The sequence below is a fragment of the Lygodium microphyllum genome, chromosome 30, assembly GCF_053477565.2.
Source record: "Lygodium microphyllum isolate KBCC chromosome 30, Lygodium_microphyllum_v1.1.10, whole genome shotgun sequence".
Classification (NCBI taxonomy): Eukaryota; Viridiplantae; Streptophyta; class Polypodiopsida; order Schizaeales; family Lygodiaceae; genus Lygodium; species Lygodium microphyllum.
Genome location: NC_141164.1, coordinates 42,272,936 through 42,292,943, shown reverse-complemented (window position 1 = coordinate 42,292,943; position 20,008 = coordinate 42,272,936).

Here is a 20,008-nt window from a genome sequence, read left to right as displayed (position 1 = left end):
TTTTTGTCTTAAATGCTTTAGAAAAATTAACTCATGACGGAGGAATTCAGTCATTAGTATTTTTAATAAAATGAACAAAATAAAGTGAGCAGAAGATTGATATGCATTCCTAGCAAGTAGTTTTTGTGCATTTCAATGAATTGAACTTAGATTATTGTCCATATTTACAAAACGGAATTAAGATAATGCACTCCGTTTAAGCATGGAAGTATAAATTGCATGTCGCATTATTAGACCATATCTTCTTCGCAATGAGTCATCATGGGAAGTGCTAAGAATCCATAGAAAAGTGCAAGGCATGAAATGATTCCTAAGTTGCATAAATTGGTCAATTATCTTTTTTCAACTGCATAATTATTAGTAAAAGGTTGCTTGTTTACCATGAATCTTGTTCGCAAGTTATAGGATGATTAATTGGAATTAGGTTATAACCTAACCTATGCTTGATCTTAAATCGATAAGTTAGGGTTGAAAATCAATTTACGCATAGACAATGAGTAATGTGTTTATGGAAATGATAGCGTAATTATCTTCAAGAATTAAACAAATTGGCATAAACCTAAACACCTAAACCCGCGGCGTACTCATTTTAGAAAGAGTTAATTCAATTCCAAAGAACTCACTAGGATTTAATACGTGACCTAGTCGCACGTATTGGTAAAACTGAAACTCTTATATCCTAAATACTTGCCCACATTCACCGAATGTAGGGATAGTGGAAGATACTTGAGAAGTGATCTAGGGTTTATTCCTAAGAATCTTTTGCTAAAAAGATGGAACTTGGAACCCTAGGACTGACAACGTCAGCCTAATGTAATGAGGAACAGATTGTTTCGTGACTCCATTTGATGGGTAGAATAGTCCCATAGTTCGATGCGACACTTGTGCAACAAGTGCAGAGTCGTATGATCTTGTGATTGGATCACAAGGGAATGGCCAATTCTCGGAATGAGGTTGGTAGATTCTTACGCAAGTTATCTTGCGAGAGGATGAATAATCGTCCTAATATAGTATCTTTCTGGGGTAAAGATAATTGCTTGGAGCAAAGGACAAATCAATAAATTGGAATAGCATATGAACTTAAGGTATTGACCAAGTCAGATTAATAGGGTACGGCCCTAACCCAGGATATAGGGGATCTTGCCAAGTCGCAAGTCATCTTGGATCGAGTGCTGGATGCATTCGAAAAGAAGGATTCACTCCTTAGCAGTTGGCCAACAATAAACGACCAATGGAAATGCTTGTTCTTGTTGCAAATTTAAGAGCAATGTTTTGCTTTGTTTGATCAATGAATTAAAGAATAAATGGATATCTAATACGTCAGATTGAAGGCTTGAAGTGAGAGGCAGCTTCAGTTACCGCCGATTGCTTGCCTGACCCTAACCAAGGGGGTTGTTAACCGCGCTGGGAAGGTGGACCGAACCCGCCGCGAGAGGTCTCTCTGTTAAGCGCTACTTAGAGCAGGAGGATGCATGGGTGCCACGGGGCTCTGGCCGTAAATCCCTTGCCTTCTGGACCCTGCACAAGAGGCTAACGTGACTCAGGATTGGATCTTGAGGCCCGCATACTAGTCTACGGGCGGAATCTTGGATTAGTGATCCTTGTGGATTATTGGATAGCCTTCGGGTGGATTGTGGATAAGCCTACGAGCTGGACTTTATGTATTTCAAAGATAAATATGATAACCTATTAAAAAGGAACTTGTTTGACATTGCTTTTCTATGTCAAGTGATATGATTACGTGAAGGAGCTAGTGCCTAACGGGCTAATTAAGGAAGCTGATTGATACATGCCCAACTAAATGTGTTAGGTAATTAAATAACTAAAACGACTTGAGGAAAGTGCGATGGATGGGCCATAGGTCTGTCCTAAGGATGGGTGGTCCCGGTTGGCTGGGAACTTTTCTCAAATCACGATGGACAGTAGGAAGATCGTTCAAAAGAACACGAACAACAAGAGCATTGACCAAGAGTTATAACTAATCCCGATTTACGATATTTTAGGGGAACGGAATGGGACTATGCCTTATGGAAGAGAGGTTGAGCTTGGCATCCCTCTCGTTTCCCATTATCCTTGAAGCAAGTGTAGCGTGAATCCGCTTTGGACTTGGCGTTTCTGCGTAAAGTAGTTCTCTTGGGTTCGACGCTAGTTTAAATGACCAATAAGCAAAACCCTAATTCAAGTTGGTCCTAAGTGGGAACGGCCGGAATACTTCCGCTACGTGGCAGACATGGAAAGCCCTAGATCGCAAACCCCGTAACATTCCATGGGAGTGCCGGGCGGAGCTTTCTAGACATCCTTTCCGATGGACTGCCAAGACGTGTCATGAAGATAACAGGTGGACACGTTACATTCATTGAACTCAACAGGGATACTTGTCAACAGTCGTAAGTAGTGATGGCAAAAGACTTTGATCTCCCACACAAAGGTTCCGTCTTCTTGCTCAATCACTTTGTATCCTTTGCTCCACCAGATGAGTTTCCCCTGATGGTATCTCTGCTCGAGATATGGGTACTCCAAATAAGGAATCAACCGCCCCATCAACCAGCTTTAAGATCTTTTGGAGATTTCAAATCAGCCCCAGCATGGACCTGCAATGCATTTTTCTATATTAGCATACTCAAAAATAATAAGGTTTAATCTTATTAAGATTAACCTTATTTTTAAACTCTACTCCCTGCTGCAGATCAGCTAGTAGAGCCGTAGACCTATTTTTCCCTATCCTGACAATCTTGTAGGGGCCATCCCGTTTAGGTTCCAGCTTCTCTGGAAACAACTCCCTACGCACATCATACTACAGAGCTAATTGCCATTTTTTAAAGGTATACTTCTTTGCTTTAAGGTCGTGCAACTGCTTCATCTGACGTTTAGCTACCTCCCGGTGTAATAAGCTCTGCAACTTCAGTTCATCCAGGTGGGCTATAGTCATGAAACATTCAAAGAGTGAATCCTCATCTCCCAAAGAGTGGTTAATTGCAAACCGTATGGTTGGCAGCTCGATTTCAAGGGGTAACACACATTCTTTCCCATAAACCAATTTAAGTGGAGTATGGCCGGTAGCTCGCTTGAACGCTGTATTGTACGCCCATACTGCCACATACAACTTCCTGTCCCAGTCTCGTTTCTTCTCAGAGACTATTTTAGACAAGATACCCACAAGCTGCTTATTAGTACTTTCAACTTGCCCGTTTGCTTGCAGATTATAAGGGATCGTTTTATTGTACTTGATTTGCCAAGCTTCAGTCAAGCTTTTGATCACTTTATTCAAAAAATGGGTTCCACGGTCCGACACTAGTTCCCTCAGTGGACCAAAACGGTAGATAATCTGCTCTAAAAGAAAACTGGCAGTCTCTTTTGCATAGTCCTGCCTCGTCACGCGTGCTTCTGGCCATTTTGTGACACTATAATGTACCTCTTCTGGGTAGTGGAGGACGGGGTGATAGGACCCACAAAGTCAGTGCCCCACTTCTCAAATGGAAGAATACCCATGATAGGTGTAAGTGGGTGTTTCTTATTCTCTCTACTGTCATGTCTTTGACAGGTATCACATCTATTAATGTACTCAAAGGAATCTTAGAAGATGGACGGCCACCAATATCCAGCTCTTAAAGCTTTCTATGCCGTCAACCGTCCAGTGAAGTGCCCTCCACACGCAGAGTCATGGCACTCTTCCAAGATGAAAGGAACCTTGTCAGGCATCACACATCGGCAGTAGATATCATCAACACCCTGACGATATAGTGTTCCTGTGATCAAGGAAAACTTCAAAGCTTGTTGTTTGATTTTCCTCTTTTCTAATTTTGACAAACCAGCTTCAGTCTCTCTTGTTGATAGATAATGCGTAATAGCAACATACCAAGATGAAATAGAAGCTGTATCAATTTTAAACATTGCATCAATGTCACTTCCTTCAACCAAAGTCTCTTTCAGCTCCCTGAAATCCAGAAGGCATTCGACAATACCTTGCAACCTCGGTGGCTTACTCTTAATCTCATAATCGAACTCTTGCAAAGTGATTAACCACTTTGCCAGGTGATCAGGCGGTTGTAGCTTGTTCATAAGCAATCTAAGCCCTTCTGCCTTTGTATAGAACACTACCTTCTCATAGAGGATATAGTGCCTGAATTTTTTAGTCCCAAAGACCATCGCAAGGCACAACTTCTCCATGTAGGTGTAGTTGATTTCTGATATGGCCAATTTTTGACTAGCAAAAGCTATCGAATGATACCACTTTTCCTCCCAAATTTGGGCTAAACAGCAGTTGATACTATACATGGTAGCTGCTGAAAATATGTAAAAGACCTCGCCTCTTTTAGGTGCTTTTAAAACGGGTGCTTTTACTAGCTCCTGTTTCACATCCTCAAAAGCTACCTTACAAGGGTCGCTCCATTCAAATAGACAGCTAAAGGATAATAAATTTGTTAATAGCAACGTCCTTTCTGCCAAGGCATTTAGAAACCTCCGATAGTACCCTATCGATGACAGAAAGCTATGTACCTCTTTCGGAGTGCGTGGCAGACTCATAGAAACTATAACCTTGATCTTTTCAGGGTCATTTTTGCGATCTCGACTAAATTGATCACATGACCTAGCAATAGCCCATAAGGCACTCCAAAGACACACTTCCGTGGGTTAAGAGCGATACAAAATTGTTTGCAACGCTCAAAGCACTTTCCCAAAATAATCAACATCCTTTTCCTCACAGTGGTGGCTGCCCCCAGGTCATCGATAAATACTTTCAATTCGTCTGGGGAGATGTCACCAAAGGACTTGCTTGCTGTTCATTGCCATGATCCAGGTGCATTGCACAAACCAAAGGCCATCACACAGTATGCAAAAGTACCAAAGACAGTAATGAAATTCATTTTCAACTTGTCCTCTTCTGCAATTGCCATCTGGCTGTATCTCGCAAAGCAATCCATAAAAGAATATATTTTCCTATCCGCTAATTGATCCAAAATTTAGTCAATAAATGGCAATGGGTAGTAATCTTAACCGTTTGCTTATTTATCTCTCTAAAATCTACACATAGTCGAATCTGGTTGTTTTTCTTCTTCCTGATGACAACTGGGAAACACCATTCTGTGTGTTGTACAGGGAAGATTAACCCAGCTTTCTGTAACTTCTGTAACTCCTCAAACAGCCCGTCCCTCAATTCAAAAGGCATACGCCTTACCTTCTGACGCACAGAACGACTGCCTTCTTTTACAAGAATAGTATGAACAGCCAGGCTGGGAGGAATGCCTCTTAGCTCATCATAACTCCAAGCAAAGATATCGCGGAATTCTTAAATCAAGGACACATAGTCCTCCCTTTCTGCTGAACTGAGCATGGAACCTAATTCAATTGGCCGCGAATCATTTGGCATGCCAAGGTCTAACGCAATCACATCCACGTCTCTTATCCTATCTTGCGGCTCTATCGACTCATTTAGAGTTATTTGATAAATATCCTCTGTAGTGGACCCCTCTTTAGACTCATCACTGGATGATGTCTCACTACTAGATGGATCATCTACTGTCTCTAATTCAATAGAGGATAAAGGAGCTCTCTCACTCTGAGGAGACTCAGGGTAAGCATCAACTATTACTCGATTAGCACCTCTACCTAGAACCACTCGACCGGTAGGTATATCGACTTGACAGTCTGTAAGATCCAAGGCCTACCTACCAAGACTCGATAGCTAGGATGTTCTGCAAATCTTATTATCCTAAAGTCCAAGAAGCATTCCACACTTGCAAGTGTAACATGGACTCTAGTAACGCAACCTTATGGTTGTCTTAGACTATCATCAACCATTCTAAGAAGGGTGGAGCTATCTTTTTGGATGCCTAGACCCAACCTCTCCATCAACTCTGAACTCATGATATTGACGGAGGACCCAGTGTCTACAATGGCATGTTCCACTAATATTCCATCCACGTATGCAGGAACCCTAGGGCAAATCTTTTCAGCATGATCAAACCAATCTTCCCCTACTCGTGCTATGCCCAAAGGTTCTACAATATACCCAATATGCAGGATCTTTTTGAATTCCTTGCGTACTCCTGGAGATAATTTAATCAACTATAAGAGGTTTACATCTGGTTTGACTTTGCAAAGAGAACTTGCTAAATCAAAATCATGATAGGTAGCCAAAGCTCTCTTTTCTTGCCAAACCATCCTTTCTTTTGGTCTCGGGACCGGCTTTGGTGCTTCTTTCTTAGCTCTTGCCTTCTTTCTTGGCACTTCCTCATCCTTCTTAGGATCAACTTTTTTGTCAACAAGCCTTCCACGCCAGGATCCTGGACTTGCGTCCCCTTATCCCCTTGCTTAGGGTTTCGCTCAACCAGTTTTGCATTATCTTTGTCAACCTCTTTAGCCTTTTGGCCTCTTGTCACAGCTCTTAGGTTAGAGGTTTCAGCGTCATTGACGCGTACAGCCTCGATAAGGGTGACTCCATTTCCTTGTGGCCACTCTTCTATAGTGGTCTTTCCCCTTTGCAGTATTTGTCTTGGTCCATCATTTTGCTGCAGGTTATTACCTTGCGCTCTATGATTAATTGGACTTGGCTGTTTACTCCCTTGTTGGAGAGAACTAATCTTACTCCAATAGGTAGCGACTAAGTGGCCTGAATTCTCACAAATATCACATTTAACACCAATGAACACAAACCCCTCTCTTTTATATTTTGAATCCAGGAGATATATCATGCTTCCTCACTTAACAGTCCCTTAGGAAACTGCCCCTTTATCCTACGGAAAGGGATGACCTTACACTCTCAATCGTGGGTCAAATGCCTAAGAAAACAAGTGCTATGCAATCTAGGAGCTTTTTCGATGATACCATGAAATATGCATAGTGCAAAATGTGAATGGTTTAGTGCACCAAGAAAAGAAAATCAGCATTGTGCATCGTGCGAAACCAATCTTTCATGATTTCCATGCTAGCGTTTATGTAGTGCAAAGAGAAAAGACATCGAGCCTTACGCTCATGCTGCCTTTCCCTTTATTTTAGAACAACGTCCTAATGGCATGATGCAACACATAAACCAGATTTTAGTTTATACTTTGACTCTCAACCTCCCCTCTCACCCTACCGTTTAATGTTTTGCATTCATTGATAGGTGAAAAGGTCATTTTATGTGTATTTCCTTACAAAGAAAGCGATGAACATGAACGGAAACATAGAAACGAGGGTAAACCGAGGCCAACCTCATGCTTTGCCTCCATTATACGCTGCACAGACACACATATAATTTTCTAGAATTTTTCTATTACCGTTTCCTAATTTTCTCCCATTTAAGACCCAATTTTTACCATTTTTGGTATTTTTCCTCTATTTTCTTCAATAAAAAATGACTAAAAATTAGGATTGATTGTGTGCTGTGGCCCTTAAACTCCTTGACAGCAAAATTTTAGGTGTTGTAGGCATTATGTCTCATATTTTTATTTACTTTGCAAAAACCCCATTTTTACCCCCTTAAACACGTGTTTTTCGGGTTTTATAACATGAATTTCAGCCATATCACTTATGATTTTCTGATTTTCAGATTATAAACTGTTGAAACTCATAGCAAATAACATCATAATGCATATTCAGCCCATGGAAACAATGTTTCATCAATCAAATGGCATAAAAACTCCTTTTTCCTTCATAAAAATTGAATTACCGCTTAGGCTTCATGTTTCAGGATCTTGGTTTTGGTGCAGGACTGCGGGTCAGCCCACATTCAATGTCCAGTATCTTCACAATCAGCAATCTTCATATCTTCATCGATCCGGAAGCCATCCGGTCCCAACCGGACAAGCTTTCCTTCACTGTTCTTCATTAGGTAGCCAAAGCTTTCTTTTCTCGCCAAACCATCCTTTCTTTTGGTCTCGCCTGGCTTTGGTGCTTCTTTCTTAGCTCTTGCTTTCTTTCTTGGCACTTCCTCATCCTTCTTAGGATCGAATTTTTTGTCAACTGGCCTTAGAGGTCCCCCTTCCACGCTAGGATTCTGGACTTGCGTCCCCTTATCCCCTTGCTTAGGGTTTCCCTCAACAGGTTTTGCATTATCTTTGTCAACCTCTTTAGCCTTTTGGCCTCTTGTCACGGCTCTTAGGTTAGAGGTTTTATCGTCATTGATGCGTACAGCCTCGATAAGGCTGACTCCATTGCCTTGTGGCAACTCTTCTATAGTGGTCTTTCCCCTTTGCAGTATTTGTCTTGGTCCATCATTTTGATGCAGGTTATTACCTTGCGCTCTATGATTAACTAGACCTGGCTGTTTACTCCCTTCTTGGAGAGAACTAATCTTACTCAACCAGGTAGCGGCTAAGTGACCCGACTTCCCACAAATATCACATTTAACATTTAACATTTGGACACTTTCTAGGGAAATGTTGTCCACCACACCACTTACAACTGAATCTTGAGGGTCCACCCTCTTCAGGGCGTCGACTCCCTATCAGATTCTGTTGCTTCTTCAGGAAATTGATGTCAACAGCTATTTGCGATATTGTTCAAAAATCATATCGGTATAATGCTTCATCATATCCTTAACTTCGCCAAGGACATTAGATGCACTCGACTCATAGCCTTGATCGTCTGTTCGTCATTCCATTGGCCTAACAATTTGATTGGGCATTGGTTGTTGACTCACAGGAACAACATTAGGGTTCGAAACTTGGCCTCCAACATTTGGTGGAGCCAATTGACTTGCCATAGGCATAGTCACACTGGGAGGAGCTGGCAACAAAGGTACATTGTGAACCATGCTTCCTCTCCCATTAGGGTTAGTCACGGGCATCCCTTGACTCTCATTCGTCAATGGTAGATTGCCTCCACGTACTAAACCCGCATTAAGATTTATTCGAGAGGAGTAAGCCGTTTGTAATCGTGCTTCTACTCCTTCTGCCCGCGCAATGGCGGTGTCTATATCAGCCAAAGCCACACTGCTCAATTGTACTTGAATATTGAAATCCAATCCATGCAAGAAGTATTGCAATTGGGCAGCGAGCAGAATGGGAATGTAAGTTTGTAACTTACGAAACACTTCCTTAAGCTTCTTGGCATAGACTTTCACATTCTCATGGGGATCTTGGCATGTTACATTCAAAACACGCAACCAGTATTGGCCACCTCTTTCACGGGCATATTCTCCTCGAAAAAGCTGCATAAAATTGATTGATTGTGGTTATGGTGCCAGTCTCTATGTTATGATACCATACCGCAGCCCTTCCTTTTAATGTCATATTAAAGAACATCATGAGATGTTCCTCATCTTGGATGCGATAATTAAACATTAATCTTTGGAATTCACAAATGTGAAACTCCACATCTTCTTCAGCCAACTCATTACAAATGTGCAAAGGAACTCCTAAAGCTGGAAAATCCGGCGTCCCTGCAGGATTTGCAATGGGTTGTGCCATGACGACAATCGGATTCACAATAGGAGCTTGAACTGATGGGATCACATCCCCACTTGAAGTGGGTTGACTTGGTGGAAGAGAGGAAGAACTTGCGCTTCCTCCTGCACCTAAAGAACAATGTGCGGCAGTTGGGTTGCTAAGACCACTGCCTCTTATACATATCGGGCTACTCCTTTGAGAAGAATAACGACTTACGATCTCCAAATGTCGTCTAGCCCTCTCAACACGTTTTGTTTTTGTATTTTGGCTTGACGGTCCTTGTAAGAGGACATAAACCAACTTTCTTGGTCCCTAAAAACCCTAGATTCAAGAACCACCACTTATTGGCAGCTCCCGTAAGACGCACCACTGATGGGACCTAAAATGGCCCGGCACTGGCTATGGCACTAGCCGGACCTCATGCTCATGACAGACAAACACACCCTCATGGCCTCCGGACCAATAACGTCTATCTACTGCTAAAGGACAAATTGCCCTAAAGCCTATTCTATGCATTTATAGTTTATAGTCCAATGTTTCCCTTCCTAATAAGCTCCTCAGAGGGAGAACCCATACACATTGGCAATGCCACGATCGCATACATGGAGGAAACCTCTCAGTAGAGACACCACGGCCCCACTGCAACTCTCCTACATCGCAAGGATTGGCCCCTTGATGCGCTACTCAACATATAACACCAAGAACACAAACTCCTCTCTTTTATATTTCCAATCTAGGAGATATAACATGCATCCTCACTTAACAGTCCCTTAGGAAACCGCCCCTTTATCCTACGGCAAGGGATGATCTTACACTCTCAATCATGGGTCAAGTGCCTAAGAAAACAAGTGCTATGCAGTCTAGGAGCTTTTCTGATGATACCATGAACTATGCATAGTGCATAATGTGAATGGTTTAGTGCACCAACAAAAGAAAATCAGCATTGTGCATCGTGCGAAACCAATCTTTTCATGATTTCCATGCTAGTGTTTATGTAGTGCAAAGAGAAAAGACACCGAGCCTTACGCTCATGCTGCCTTTCCCTTTATTTTAAAACAACATCCTAATGGTATGATGCAACACATAAACCAGATTTTAGTTTATACTTTGACGCTCAACCTCCCCTCTCACCCTACCGTTTAATGTTTTGCATTCGTTGATAGGTGAAAAGGTCATTTTATGTGTATTTCCTTACAAAGAAAGCGATGAACATGAACGGAAACATAGAAATGAGGGTAAACCAAGGCCAACCTCGTGCTTAACCTCCATTATACGCTGCACAGACACACATGTAATTTTCTAGAATTTTCCTTTTACTGTTTCCAAAGTTTCTTCCAATTAAGACCCAGTTTTCACCATTTTTTGGTATTTTTCCTCTATTTTCTTCAATAAAAAATGACTAAAAATTTAGATTGATTGTGGGCTATGGCCCTTAGGTTTCTTGACAGCAAAATTTCAGGTTTTGTAGGCATTATGTCTTATATTTCCCATTTACTTTGCAAAACCCCAATTTTCAAATACTTGTTTTTCAGGTTTTATAATATTAATTTCAGCCATATCACTTATGATTTTCTGATTTTCAGATTATAAACTGTTGAAACTCATAGAAAACAATATCATAATGCATATTCAACCCATGGGAAAAATGTTTCATCAATCAAATGGCATAAAAACACATTTTTCCTTCATAAAAATTGAATTACCACTTAGGCTTCATGTCTCGGGATCTCGGTTTTGGTGCGGGACTGCAGGTCAGCCCACATTCAATGTCCAGTATCTTCACAATCAACAATCTTCATGTCTTCATCAATCCAGAAGCAATCCGGTCCCAACCGGACAAGCTTTCCTTCACCGTTCTTCATTAGGTAGCCAAAGCTCTCTTTTCTCGCCAAACCATCCTTTCTTTCGGTCTCAGGACCGGCTTCGGTGCTTCTTTCTTAGCTCTTGCCTTCTTTATTGGCACTTCCTCATCCTTCTTAGGATCCAATTTTTTGTCAACAGGCCTTAGAGGTTCCCCTTCCACGCCAGGTTCTGGACTTGCATCCCCTTATCCCCTTGCTTAGGGTTTCCTTCAACCGATTTTGCATTATCTTTGTCAACCTTTTTAGCCTTTTGGCCTCTTGTCACGGCTCTTACATTAGAGGTTTCAACGTCATTGACACGTACAGCCTCGATAACACTGACTCCATTGCCTTGTGGCAACTCTTCTATAGTGGTCTTTCCCCTTTGCAGTATTTGTCTTGGTCCATCATTTTGTTGCAGGTTATTACCTTGCGCTCTATGATTAACTGGACCTGGCTGTTTACTCCCTTGTTGGAGAGAACTAATCTTACTCCAACAGGTAGTGGCTAAGTGGCCCGAGTCTCCACAAATATCACATTTAAAATTCAACATTTGGACAGTTTCTAGGGAAATGTTGTCCACCACACCACTTACAGCGGAATCTTGAGGGTCCATCCTCTTTAGGGCGTCGACTCCCTATCAGATTCTGTTGTTTCTTCAGGAAATTGATGTCAATAGCTATTTTCCGAAATCATATCGATATAATGCTTCATCATATCCTTAACTTCGCCAAGGACATTAGATGCACTCGACTCATAGCCTTGATCGTCTGTTCGTCATTCCATTGGCCTAACAATTTGATTGGGCATTGGTTGTTGACTCACAGGAACAACATTAGGGTTCGAAACTTGGCCTCCAACATTTGGTGGAGCCAACTGACTTGCCATAGGCATAGTCACACTAGGAGGAGCTGGCAGCAAAGGTACATTGTGAACCATGCTTCCTCTCCCATTAGGGTTAGTCACGGGCATCCCTTGACTCTCATTCGTCAATGGTAGATTGCCTTAGGTACTAAACCCGCATTAAGATTTATTCGAGAGGAGTAAGCCGTTTGTAATCGTGCTTCTACTCCTTCTGCCCACGCAATGGCGGTGTCTATATCAGCCAAAGCCACACTGCTCAATTGTACCTGAATATTAAAATCCAATCCATGCGAGAAGTATTGCAATTGGGCATCCGACAAAATGGGAATGTAAGTTTGTAACTCACAAAACACTTCCTTAAGCTTCTTGGCATAGGCTTTCACATTCTCATGGGGATCTTGCCGTGTTACATTCAAAACACACAACCAGTATTGGCCACCTCTTTCACGGGCATATTCTCCTAGGAAAGCTGCATAAAATTGATCGATTGTGGTTACGCTGCCAATCTCTATGCTATGATACCATATCGCAGCCCTTCCTTTTACTGTCATATTAAAGAACATCATGAGATGTCCCTCATCTTGGATGCGATAATTAAACATTAATCTTTGGAATTCACAAATGTGAAACTCCACATCTTCTTCAGCCAACCCATTAAAAATGCGCCAAGGAACTCCTAAAGCTGGAAAATTCAGCATCCCTATAGGAATTGCAATGGGTTGTGCCACGACAACAATCGGATTCACAATAGGAGCTTGAACTGACGGGATCACACCCCCACTTGAAGTGGGTTAACTTGGTGGAAGAGAGGAAGAACTTGCGCTTCCTCCTGCACCTAAAGAACAATGTGTGGCAGTTGGGTTACTAAGACCACTACCTCTTATATGTATCGGGCTACTCCTTTGAGGAGAATAGCGACTTACGATCTCCAAACGCCATCTAGCCCTCTCAGCACATTCTGCTTTTTGTATTTCGGCTTGACGGTCCTTGTCAGAGGACATAACCAACTTTCTTGGTCCCTAAAAACCCTAGATTCGAGAACCACCACTTATTAGCAGCTCCCGACAGACACACCACTGATGGGACCTAAAATGGCCTGGCACTGGCTATGGCACTAGCTGGACCTCATGCTCATGATAGACAAACAGCCTCATGGCCTCGTGGACCAGGAGCGTCTATCTACTACTAAAGGACAAATTGCCCTAAAGCCTAGTCTATGCATTTATAGTTTATAGTCCAATGTTTCCCTTCCTAATAAGCTCCTCAGAGGGAGGATCCATACACATTGGCAATGCCATGATTGCATACATGGAGGCAACCTCTTGGTAGAAACACCGCGGCCCCACTACAGCTCTCCTACATCGCAGGGATTGGCCCCTTGATGCGCTGCTCAACATATAACACTAACGAACACAAACTCCTCTCTTTTATATTTCCAATCTAGGAGATATACCATGCTTCCTCACTTAACAGTCCCTTAGGAAACCGCCCCTTTATCCTACGGCAAGGGATGACCTTACACTCTCAATCGTGGGTCAAATGCCTAAGAAAACAAGTGCTATGCACTCCAGGAGCTTTTTCGATGATACCATGAACTATGCATAGTGCAAAATGTGAATGGTTTAGTGCACCAACAAAAGAAAATCAGCATTGTGCATCGTGCGAAACCAATCTTTCATGATTTCCATGCTAGTGTTTATGTAGTGCAAAGAGAAAAGACACCGAGCCTTACGCTCATGCTGCCTTTCCCTTTATTTTAAAACAACGTCCTAATGGCATGATGCAACACATAAACCAGATTTTAGTTTATACTTTGACGCTCAACCTCCCCTCTCACCCTACCGTTTAATGTTTTGCATTCGTTGATAGGTGAAAATGTCATTTTATGTGTATTTCCTTACAAAGAAAGCGATGAACATGAACGGAAACATAGAAACGAGGGTAAACCGAGGCCAACCTCATGCTTTGCCTCCATTATACGCTACACAGACACACATGTAATTTTCTAGAATTTTTCTTTTACCGTTTCCTAATTTTCTCCCATTTAAGACCCAATTTTTACCATTTTTGGTATGTTTCCTCTATTTTCTTCAATAAAAAATGACTAAAAATTAAGATTTATTGTGGTTTGTGGCCCTTAGGTTTCTTGATAGCAAAATTTCAGGTTTTGTAGGCATTATGTCTTATATTTCCCATTTACTTTGCAAAAACCCCATTTTTCAAACACGTGTTTTTCGGGTTTTATAACATTAATTTCAGCCATACCACTTATGATTTTCTGATTTTCAGATTATAAACTGTTGAAACTCATAGCAAACAACATCATAATGCATATGCAACCCATGGGAACAATGTTTCATCAATCAAATGGCATAAAAACTCATTTTTCCTTCATAAAAATTGAATTACCACTTAGCTTCATGTCTCGGGATCTCGATTTTGGTGCCACACGATGGGTTAGCCCACATTCAATGTCCGGTATCTTCACAATCAGCAATCTTCATGTCTTCATCGATTCGAAAGCAATCCGGTTCCAACCGGACAAGCTTTCCTTTATCATTCTTCATTTTCCTCTTGCACACAAGAACAGCCCCTTAGGGGAGAGATGAGGAGAGAGGAAGTCTAGAATTGGCTATCTTCATTCAGGCCACCATTGCACGGGAAAAGATAAGCGAAATGATCAGCAAGGAAGGAGAATATCGGGGGTATCATCGATTGGGTAGGTTGTTCACTGGCAGCAATCACCCTCTCCATCTCCATGAAGCGAAAAATACGCCTTGTGCCTGCACGCCATGCTTTCATCCTCCTCCACATTTTTTCATCAAAAGGGTGCATAAAATTTTAAGGGGGGGAGGGGGGGTCCCAACTCCAAAAGGCATGCCCATCTTGGCCAAACTTCGTCCACCTCTTCATATCTTGACCATTTGTTGGTTCCTTCCCCGTCTGGCATCTGATTCGAGTGCTGTAAATTTCTGCGCGTCTGGCTTAACATCCCGCATTGACTAGCAACTCTTGACAACCCGTACGGCGGTCTAAAAAATTATCAAAAATCCACAAGTGTCGCTCGGGCGCCTTTTAAAAGTCATATTTCAGTTGGTGCTTAAAATCGTCCTAGCTGGAGCTGCCACCTTCGATGTTAAATATTTTTCCCCTAAATTCCGGATTTTTTGGCAAATTTTAGGCACATCCTGGGCTCAAAACTCCGCTCTCAAGATTTTTGATATGCATTTTCCATTCTTGTGGAATGAAACACGCTAAGAAAATCATTTTCTATAAGATTAATCTTTCTAAACTAGAAAATCGGTAATTATTTTTAAAATTTTAAAGTAAATAGAAAAAAATTAATAGAAATGGGAAAAAACGAGGTTTTTTGCATCATAAAAATAAGAAAAAATAAGCTTTATATTTATGGATGTATGATAGAGCTGAAGCATGAGGTTTAGCCTCTAATTAGCTCTATCTTTTTGTTAGAGTGAGTTTTTATTAAAGAAAAATATATAAAAGCCCGTGCCTTACACCTATTAATGTATGCAAAATTTTAAATGGTAGGGAGTAGAGAGTTGTTGAGTGGATGAAGTATATTAATGCTAATGTTTCATGATACATTTCATATAGAGTTTGCAGTTGTTTAAAATAAAAAAGGGACTAGCAGCACGAGGAAACTTTGTGCTGGCCCTAGCAATGAAAAACTATCGTAGAAAAAGAAAATCATGAAAAGAATTATCTTTGCACTTTGTTTGAGCACGATAGTCATATTCACACTTGCATTGATACACCACGTGATATCGTATCTTGGATGCATAGCATATGTTTGTATGAGTGATGACGCGATGCAAAGTGTGAGGTATCCCAAGCCATAGGGCTAGATATTCAATTCCTTAGGAGTTATTTGGTGAGGTTTATCTATCATCTTCTGGATTGTTTAATTGAAAGACTCGACTTTTTTTCGAATGTATTTTATGTTAACAATACATCTTGGGACCAATCGTCGAGGTATAGGAGAGTTATAGTGGAGTTGTGGTAATCATCCTAGAGATATTCCTTGTGTGTGTGTGTGCTGTGTGGTGTATAACAACAGCATGTTTAGGGATTGCCTCTAAGGAGTGGGAAAAGAAGCATTTGTTGGATTGGACTACAAAATCCAACAAACGCTGTCGAAGGGTTTCGAAAGCAATGTCGCAACTTCAGAAGTCCTTGATAAATTTCAGGCTAGAAGATCAAGCAAGAGAATGAAGTCAAATCTGTTATGACTGCAAAAACTTCCTGTCATGTTGATCAGTTGGAAATATCAAAAATGTTCATGATCATATAGAATTCTTTGTATTGAAAGAACCACCTTCAAAAACATAGAAGAGTTCTGCATAGTATATATCATGTGTGTCTCTCTTTATCTGCACTGCTATTAGAATAATAAATGTGCTTTGGTGATGGAGTAGATGGGGTGAAAAAGCGGCATATGGATGAGATGTTATCAAGAAGGGCTTGTTGATTCTGACTAAATCTTCTATTTCTGCACGCTTCCACAGAGCAGCACTCTATCCACTATTTGACAGTTCTAGCTCCTTGACATGTGACTGAAGGCCAGCTGCTACAGTTTCAATTTCTGCTAGATAGTTTCTCAAGGTTTCAGTTTCTTATACACTGTCCAAACGCAATCTCGTCTGCACTTGGTAGGATTGAATTAAAGACATCACTTTGAATGAGCATCTTTCCTTCTTCGTTAGATCATCTATTTATCCTTCCTTTCTGTTATGCTTCATACTGAACTGAGCTGCCAACATCTATAAGACTTGCCCTCAGTGAAATAGGACTTTCCTTCCTTGATGTGATTGTTGCATCTGAGCATGGAACAGTTGATAATATGTAATCTCCATTTGCATCAGGCCTATTTGGAGATGTCCTAAGCGAGTTGGTTGCAATGACTTCAAGACACCCTGTATTCTTTTGAGCATTCAAAGGGACTCCACCCTCTTGTCCAGCTCCATAGTTGCCTCCCGTGGCAAGCTGCTTCTTACCTTTCTTCTATGCAGAATACCCTTGTAATCTATTCTTGATCTGGTAGTAATGTTTCTCGCACAGGGTCTTGCCATCCATAACCCGGGCAGAGCACCTCCATCTCAGAGGGAACTTGAGCATTAACTGCTAATGCAGCTTTCAAAATTTGGTTCATGCATGCCCTCTGCTGTTCTAGATGTCTTCAGGCATTACCAGAAAGACCATCAGAAGGAATCTGCGGAACAGGAAGCCACCATTTTTCTTTTCTCAGCAATGAGCCACCTTTCTGTGCCCGGATTAAAGCTGGGTCAGTGTACCAGAATTCGGTATGTTTGAAACTATCAAGAGCATCAATTAGCATAGCATCATAAATTGCTGGCACCTCCATTGCTTGCTATCAGACCTCTTGCATCACAGTTCATCAGGGACGTCCTTCACGAGAGTTTTGGTGCCCCCTCTCTCTCTCAATCCAAAGGTTTCAACTTCTGACGTGGATCTATGGCGGCTCTCTCCTTCTCTCTTGGCAGGTGTACAACCGGGTCAGAATTAAGGGCATGGACAACTGAGCGGTTGCCTGTGTGTGCGAGGAGGCCCGTGTCCTGCACCATGGCTCCGCCTTCGACGACAACAGACATAAAGACTCAGCTCAAGGACTTCCGTCGTCCTGATTCCTTTGGTTGCTTCGGTGGAAAATATGTTCCTGAGACCTCCACGAGAGTTTTGGTGCCCCCTTTTCTTGATTCATGGCTGCAGGAGATAGGAACAGAGAATCCTTTTGTTTATTTTCTTCACATATTAAACGCAGAAGAAACCAATTTTTCCTATGCAGAAGAAGCAATTGTGCTTATGAAGATCACGACGGAAACAGTAACGGTGGGAAGGTTGCATTTGCAGGAAGTGGTGGATTGTGAGCTTCAATGAACTCAGCCAGAATTTGAAATACATAAGGTGCAAATTCAGTAACATCGAGCGCCAGTATATCTTGGAAGGCTGGAAAAAACTTGGTCCCAAGAGTTGCCAGCAACTCAGCTCAATTGCCCTGCCTGTAATTCCTTATTACTCCCTCTTCTTCCTTAATTTCCCTCCTCTGTTGTCGATGCTTTTCTCTTACAGCCTTCCTCCCAATATAGCTCTTCTGCATCAACACGCCATGTTCATACAGAAAAGTGGTCTCTCATAATAGCAACCGATTTCTGACTCCCACGCGGGATGTCCTCCAAAATACTGATTTGCATGCTTGAAATCCTCCACACTCGCGTAGCCTGCCATCATTGCCCTCCAAGCAATCCTTGATTATTCGACTTGCTTCCCCCATAATTCACCGAAAAAAATTCTCCCTTTCTTTCTGTTGAATTCCCCCGTTTTTCTCCTCCATAGTCGATTTCCCTTCATTACTTTCCCCAAAGCTTTCTCCTTTTTCAAATTACAGAATCTTCCCTGCCTTTCGAATCCGCTTTTTCCCCCCCAAAATAGCCTTTTACTTTTCTTCCTTTTACTATTCACAATCCCCTTCCGCTTAATAAAGTGGCTGGTCCTGCACCGACCTTCAATTCCATCAGTTGAAAAAGATTCAGAGCATCCTCACAAAGCCCAGATTCAGCATTGCCAAGGATACCCCGAGATTAGAGCATTCCAAGAGATAACATTTTTTATTTTATCAAACAATTCTTCTGCTTTTGCGAATGCACCACACTTAGCATACATACTCACCAATCCATTGCCTAGCACAATAGCATGAGTTTCCATTAGCCCCAGCCTCCGTCTCAGCATGTCAAACAAGTTCCAAAACAGTATGAACCTTTAGTACCCTTCACTTAATACCAAAAAAATCCACTTATTCTATATGTAAAAGTCTTATTTGCTGACTATAATATAGTTGAAACCCATGTCCAATGGCTGACAACATCTAGACACACACCCTCTAATTACATGTGATGATAAAAAGCAAGTGCCTTGATAAATGACCCATGTTCAACATAACCTTTTTGGTGGATTCCACATCTCGAATGCGCAGCAGTTCGACATCCACCCCCTCTAATCCTGCGCATCCTCCGGATGGGGCAACTACCCATGATCGTTATCATCAAGATCCACAAACAGATCAATCTCTTCGTTATGCATTTCCGGTAGATCAACAAGATTATCTATCATATCATCTGTCTCTTCCATTGGAGTTTCTTCTCGTTGCTCCTCTCTTGAAAATTCTTCCAATGCATAATCCTCATAATCTCTTTTCTTGAAAATTTTTATTCTTTTTCCAGCAATAGGCACTCTAAGCATTGTCCCATCCAATTCTGTCAGCTCATATGTTGCATTATCAAAGACATGTCTGACTATGTACGGCCCAAACCATGTTTGACTATGTCTGACTATGTACGGCCCAAACCATCTTTTCACCATCTTCCGAAGTGCAGTATGCTGATTTTCAAGGCTGCTATCAAAGACCAATACCCAATCTCCCTCTTCTATTGCTCTAGGCCGCAAGCGATGCCTGCTGTCAAACCTGTCCTTATTCCTTAGTCTAGCAACCTTCAACCTGTCAATAGCTAGCTGAATATCCTCTGGTCTCCTCTCCAACTGTCGAATCCGAAGAGCTAAGAGCTCCTCTCTCGTCAAATCCTCCTGTCAAGGTAAAACTGACCAAGTCAAAGCACAAGTCTCAGTCGGCATAACCGGTTTCTGACCATACATCAACTCTGCAGGCATATATCCTGTGGTAACACTATGAGTCATATGATCAGCCCATAAAGCAAATGGTAGAAGTCTCGGCCATTCTCCAATCCGTCCTCTGCATGCTTTGGCTAATGCTTTCACTATCGGCGGATGCCCTCTTTCACTCTTCCCATTTCCCTCTGGATTATATGCTGTAGTTAGAGCCAACTTGATTCCTAGCTGAGAGAAAAACTCCCTAGCTTCATCTGCATCCAATTCACCACG